The following is a 7461-nucleotide window of genomic DNA, read 5'->3' as shown; positions in this document are numbered from 1 at the left end:
TCTTTGACGAATAAGCATATAAAGGTGGAACAAATACACCTTATCTTACATTACCTGAAGAGCCATGTTATGGCATAACTAATAGTTTCAATGTAAAACCTGAATATCTAGGTAATGATAATAATAATGATAATAATAATGATAATAATAATGATAATAATAATGATAATAATAATAATAATAATAATAATAATAATGATAATAATAATATTAATAATAATAATAATAATAGTAATAATAATGATAATAATAATAATAATAATAATAATAATAATAATGATAATAAAGATTGGTACAACTGTAAGGCTCAGAAAGCTTGGTAGGAGTGCAAAGATAGAACCCCTACAAAAATCAGCATTACTCGGAACTGCAAGAATTCTTTGCAGGGTTCTTGAAGCAGGACCAGTAAACAAGTGTCACCTTAGTCTGCTGGATGTGGACAGCTGACACTTTCCATCATACCCGGCAAAAGAAGCCAAGAGCTTTAATTAAATAATAATAATAGTCCTTTCTACTAAAGGCACATGGCCTGAAAATTGGTTGTAGGGGACTTATCGATTACATCGATCTCAGTATTTCACCGGTACTTAATTTATCGACTCCGAAAGGATGAAAGGCAAAGTTGACCTCGGTGGAATTTGAATTCAGAATGTAGCGATGGGTGAAATACCGCTAAGCATTTCATCCAGTGTGCTAACAATTCTGCCAGCTCACTGCGATAATAATAATAATAATAATGATAAGGAAAAACAAAGGAATTAGTACAAAAAGGACATGAAGAAGAATTATGCAAGAAGGGACTACACAATCAATTCCATGCAACCACAACAGAAGTTGCTGGAAAAAATAGGTGGGATTGGCTGATGAAAGGAACCCTAAAAAAAGAGACTGGGAGCACTATACTGGCAGCGCAAGACCAAACTTTGGCCATGAACTGGAGGGTCAACCTTAGGAATGAGCAAGTGTCTCTGCTGTATTGCATCTGCAATAGAGTGGATGAAGCAATTGCCCATATCACGATCGAATGCCCTAAACTAGCCCAAAACCACTACAAGTTATGGCAACACAATCAAGTAGTGAAAGTGCTACATTGGAAAGTGTGCGAAAAGTGGGGGCTAGAGAGAGAGGCAAGACATGGTATAAGCACCAGCTGCAGAGAGTGGCGGAGTTGGAGACTAGCAAAATCCTCTGGGATTTCCCAATCCAAACAGATCAGGTGCTAGAGCATAACAGACCGGACCTAGGGGTGGTGGAAAAAGTGCAACACATATGCTATATAGTTGATATTGCATGCCCCTTTGACCCATGAATAGTTAAGAAGGAAGAGAAAAAGATAGATAAACACAATCCTCTCAAGTACAAAATAGCCCAGTTATGGAAAATGAAGAAGGTGAAGATAGTGCTAATTATTGTTGGGTCGTTGGGAACAGTGTCAGAAGGCATCAAGAGGAATATGAAGGAAATTGGAATAGAGTGCCCAGTAGAACTGTTACAAAAGGTTTGCCTCCTCGGCACAGCCAGAATAATCAGGAAAGTATTAGAGTTGAAAAGAACAGATAGCATGGTACCGTAGGCTGCAGGCAGCAAACCCGCTTACGCATGTAAGACCTCAGGAGCTCCAACGAAACCTGTGATAAAGAGCAATAATAATAATAATAATAATAATAATAATAATAAACTGGAAAACTACTATAAAATAACCACCATAGGACTGCAAAAATACCTACTTCAGAAGGAAGGAAAACTGATCCAGATAGCAGCAAAACACGAGCAAAACAAAAAACTGTTCTCAGTATTTAAGGAAGCTGACAAATACAAACAAGAAATCATACCACCTAATAAACACAAAGAAGAAGAAGAAGAAGAAGATGAAGAAACAACAAAAGCTATAAAACAAATGAAATCCAAACTAAAAATAGAACAGCAACGAGCCATGATAAAACGATGGCAAGAAAAGCCCCTTCATGGTAAATACTGCACTAAACTAAACGCAAAAGAAATAGACAAAGAAAAATCCCAGCAATGGTTGAGAAGCTCAGGACTCAAAGCAGAAACAGAGGGATTTTTTAATTGCAGCACAAGACCAAAGCCTCCCCACCAGAAATTACCAAAAACATGTAATGAAAAGAAATATTACAAGTAACTGCAGAATATGTGGAGATGGACAAGAAACAATAAATCATATTATCTCTAGCTGCCCAGTCCTGGCTAAGAAGGAATATATTCACAGACATGACAGAGTTGGAGCCTACATACATTGGAAGCTATGCCAACATAATGGAATAACAACAGAAAAAAGATGGTATAGGCACACACCAGAAAAGGTCACAGAAAACGAGAAGCAACCATACTCTGGGATATGCCGATACACACAGATAGAGAAATTAAGGCCAACAGACCAGATATAGTTGTCAGAGATCATGAAGAAAAAAAATGCTTTCTAATTGATGTATCAATACCGGCAGATGACAACGTGTCTCTAAAAGAAATGGAGAAACTCTCAAAATACAAAGACCTGGAAATAGAGGTAACTAGAATGTGGAATCTGAAAACAGAAACAATTCCTATCATAGTAGGTGCATTAGGCATGATAAAAAAATATTCAGACAAATACATAACAAAAACACCAGGACTTACAAACACATATAACATACAGAAAATTGCACTACTAGGCACTGCACACATCCTACGCAGAACACTTTCCATACAATAACCATCAGAGCATCACACAAATCACAGCACATACCCAAGGCACACAGAGCTGCGCTCGGTAGTGAAGTGAAAGCACGCTATAAAAATAAAACTACTGAATAATGATAATAATAATAATAATAATATACAGCAAATCTTCTGCTCAATACCACAGATTTGCCATGCCCTGATGCAGTACCAGGCAGTGGCTCTCATGGCTTCTGATCTTAACTGATTGGAAGTGTTATCATGTACATTGTTTTGTCTTGGTATAAAAGATGGGCTACAGCAAATATTCTGCTCAATACCACAGATTTGCTTGTCAGTTGTTTGACCTTAACCAGTTGAGCATGTCCCTTAGTGGCTGACGATATGTGCATCTCTGATCACGAGCTAGTGGGGGAGCATCATAGCCATGTGTTGAGAGGGATTCTTTGGGGTTTGAATAATTCACCTTTGGAAACATGGGTGTTTCGTTCAACGTCCTTAAACAACCCTTATTCAGGGACCTTTTGAGCGGGATGGGTTACTCGATCTGAAGAAAATTCTAACTAGGCTCCACCTGCAAGGTCATGTGCTGTTTATCTTGATATGAGATCACCATGTCACGCACATATGGTTGTGATGCATGTGCCTGGTGTACCCTTATCAGACGGGTAGTCATGATGGGTATACTGGGCTTCGTATATTTTACCCCAGTGTCACTTTGATGGCATGCTCTGCTCGCTCACTCAATAATAATAATAATAACAACAACAACAACAACAACAACAATAATAATAAGAGCAATCCTTTCTAATATAGGCGCAAGGAGACAAGTAGCAATATTTCAAATTAATGAGCTTGAACAATTGTAAAGATCTCTTCACATGAGACCATTGGTTGCATTGTTTATCCATAAATAAAGAAAATGAATCCACCATTGTGGATTCACCGTTGTGTGTGTGAGTATATATCCATACACACACACACACACAGACACACACAGAGAGACACGTGTGTGTGTATTATATATATATATATATATATATTTTTTTTTTTTTCTAGTTTCAGCTCAGAGCTGTGGCCATGCTGATGCACCGCCGTTGGAAAAAAAAATATATATATATATTATAAGTATGTGTATGTATACACACACACACACATTCATACGCGTGCGCACACACGCACACACACACATTTTAAAGACAAAATTCCCTGGGTTTGCTGCTCCTCACCGTAATAGAGTTTGTCGTGAGTTAGGAAAGCTATTTGTGTCGTCGCAGCATAGCACAGTTGTGCTCTGGCATACACCAGCCAATCAGCCACACCTCTTGCTACTTGCCAGCTCTCGTTCCTAATTCAATAAAAGTACAATGTTTTGCTTAAAAACTGCCTGCTGATATTCATTAACACATGCTCCTCAAAAGCGCATTTAATGGACTTTGTCATAAACACTTTCATATTTCAAATTAGTGACCACTTTCATTAAAAGTCTACACCTTCATCTGGCCTTAACGAAGAACAAGATACAACTGTTGTCTCTTGTTGCAAAAAAACCTCGGAAGTTACCAGCATCAGTTGATTAACCCTTAACTCTGAGCACCTTTTCAAACTCCACCTGTCTAACACCCGTGGACATATTTACAAAGTCAGAAAACAGCACAGCTCCCATGACTTTCGGAAACATTTTTTCACACTAAGAGTTGCTGAAGCATGGAACAAACTGCCGGCATCAGTTGTTAGTTGTCGGAGCACTGCATCCTTTAAAACTTCCATGCTTCCTGAGATTCGCCAACACTAAACCTGATTTTCTCCCCTCCATACACATGCAAGCATGAATCTCTGACTCATACATTGTTCGCTTTCCAGACATTTGTACATTACTGCATACGCTTTATACACACTTTCTGACAAGTTGTGGTGCACCTGAGCACCGTATACAATAATTTCATTATTATTATTATTATTATTTGTTACCAACCCGGCTGAAACCGTCTCTGGCTCTGTGGTACAAATGTCTTGTTTTCACAAGTTTTGAATCAAAATCTTCCACCAGACTTTAATCACAATTTATGTTCCTAACACTAGCTGAATGACAACAAAGTTATTTTACTAAATTCTTTGTTATATTTAAAGTAATTGAAAGAAACACAGAGCATCTCAAAATAAATACAGTAACAAAAGGGTTAAAGTGACTCTAGTACTTTCTTCTATGGAGGCACAATGGCCCAGTGGTTAGGGCAGCGGACTCGCGGTCGGAGGATCACAGTTTCGACTCCCAGACCAGGCGTTGTGTGTGTTTATTGATCGAGAACACCTAAAAGCTCCATGAGGCTCCGGCAGGGGGTGGTGGTGACCCCTGTTGTAGTCTCTCGCCCCCAACTTTCTCTCACTCTTTCTTCCTGTTTCATGAGTAACGCTGCGATGGACTGGCGTCCCGTCCAGCTGTGGCGGAACACATACACCATGGAAACCGGGAAACCGGGCCCATGAGCCTGGCTAGGCTTTAAAAGGGCGCATGAATAAAATAAATAAAAGTACTTTGCTTTTAAAAACATAATAATGCTTATCACAGAGAGAGAGAAAGGGAGAGAGAGGAAGACGAAGAGAGAGAGGGAGGGAGGTGAGATAGAGAGAGAGATGGAGAGAAAGATGAGAGAGAGAGAGGGAGAAACAAAGATAGGCAGAGAGATGGCAAGAGAGAAGAAAGAGAGAGGGAGGAACAGAGATAGGTAGAGAGAGATGGAGAGAGACAGACAGACAGACAGAGAGAAAGAAAGAATGAAGAGATGGAAGGAGGGAGATATAGAGATAGATAGAGAGAGATGAAAGAGAGAGGGAGAAACAGAGAAAGGTAGAGAGAGAGATGAATAGATAAAGATAGATAGAAACAGATGAAGAGATAAAGAGATGGAAAGAGGGAGAGATAGAGATAGATAGAGAGAGATGGAGAGAGAGGGAGAGGAAGAGTGAGAGAGAGAGTGAAAGAGAGAGATGGAGAGAGAGAGAGGAAGAGTGAAAGAGAGAGATGGAAAGAGAGGAAGAGTGATAGAGAGAAGGAGAGAGAGGAAGAGTGATAGAGAGAAGGAGAGAGAGGAAGAGTGAAAGAGAGAAGGAGAGAGAGAGAGAGGGATGGAGAAAGAGAGAGTGAAAGAAGCCCTTACGATGTCTAATGACGCACAAATGGCACTAATTATATGGGAAACAACAGGGGTAACAATTATCTCAGCCGATTTCAAGAAAAAGCATGATGGGAACATCTAGAACTAGTCAGAAAGGATTTGTCAAGACAGAAAAAGGCTTAGGAGCACTGAAAACTAGGAATTTTGTTCCGTCCATGGACATATCATAACATAATAATTCTAAACTCATCTTTTTACAGACACAGAAAATCGTTTTTACTGAAAAAAGTATTACAAAATAACATCCGTTATTTTACAGATATTACACTTTTAAAAATTAGACACAATAGAGTTCCTTCCCTTGCCCGATACATTGTGACAACTCGGTTTTGTACAGCAATTAATACAAAATTATCTACTACTACTACTACTACTACCACCAGTACCACTACTACTACTACTACTACTACCACCAGTACCACTACTACTACTACTACTACTACTACTACCACCACCACTACTACTACTACTACCACCACCACCACCACTACTACTACTACCACTACTACTACTACTACTACTACTACTACTACCACTACCGCTACTACTATTACCACTACTACTACTACCACTACTACTATTACCACTACTACTACTACTACTACTACTACTACCACTACTACTACTACAACTACTACTACTACTACTACTACTACTACTACCACTACCACCACCACCACCACTACTACTACTACTACTACTGACACTCTGTCGGCTACGAGGATGACGGTTCCAGTTCATTCTGATCAGCGGAACAGCCTCCTTTACTCTTTTACTCGTTTCAGTCATTTGACTGGGGGGGAGGGCCATGCTGGAGCACCGCCTTTAGTCGAGCAAATCGACCCCAGGACTTATTCTTTGTAAGCCTAGTACTTATTCTATCGGTCTCTTTTGCCGAACCGCTAAGTCACGGGGACGTAACACCCACCAGCATCGGTTGTCAAGACACACAAACGTATACACACACATACATATACAGATATATATATATATATATATATATAATATATATATATATATATATATATATATATATATATAATATATATATCTATACAATAATATGTTACATTACTCGGTAGTCAAGATAAAACTCTGAGTTTCAGATGCCGAAGTGGAAATCCACAAAACACCACCACCACTACTACTACTACTACTACTGACACTCTGTCGGCTACCAGGATGACGGTTCCAGTTCATCCCAGTTTATAATAAGGCTTTAAAAGATAGTGGTTTAAGCGAAAAAATAAAATATACACCTATCACTAGCCCAACAGTAAGGAAAAGGAATAATAGAAATAGGAAGGTCATCTGGTTTACGCCCCCTTACTCACCCAAGGTGGCCTTCAATATAGGTAAATATTTCCTAGCACTGATAGATAGACATTTTCCAGTTAACCATACTTATAGGAAACTCTTCAATAGACACAATTTAAAAATTAGTTTTAGTTCAACTACCAATTTTAAAAACAATCAAACATAACATACAAAAAACACAACAAGAAAACAGCTGTTCATGCAGGAATAAAGAATTGTGCCCGCTAAATGGAGCTTGCATGTCCAAGACCATCATATATGAAGCTACCGTAAACTCTATAACCACTAA

At 38.8% G+C, this 7461-nt stretch overlaps 1 protein-coding gene across 1 annotated transcript in view; it reads right to left on the bottom strand.

The window, feature by feature from the left end:
* The window catches only part of LOC118766197, a 15373-nt gene extending 12621 nt beyond the window's left edge, over positions 1 to 2752 (bottom strand). Inside the window, exon 1 of the mRNA XM_036509473.1 lies at positions 2747 to 2752. The gene's annotated coding sequence lies outside the window, so the exon portion shown is untranslated. The remainder of the gene's footprint in view (positions 1 to 2746) is intronic.
* Between the last annotated feature and the right edge of the window lie 4709 nt (positions 2753 to 7461).

Source organism: Octopus sinensis, linkage group LG15 (genome assembly GCF_006345805.1).
Source record: "Octopus sinensis linkage group LG15, ASM634580v1, whole genome shotgun sequence".
Taxonomy (NCBI): Eukaryota; Metazoa; Mollusca; class Cephalopoda; order Octopoda; family Octopodidae; genus Octopus; species Octopus sinensis.
The sequence above is the reverse complement of the archived record's forward strand: the minus strand, read 5'-3'. Positions and strand labels throughout refer to the sequence as shown.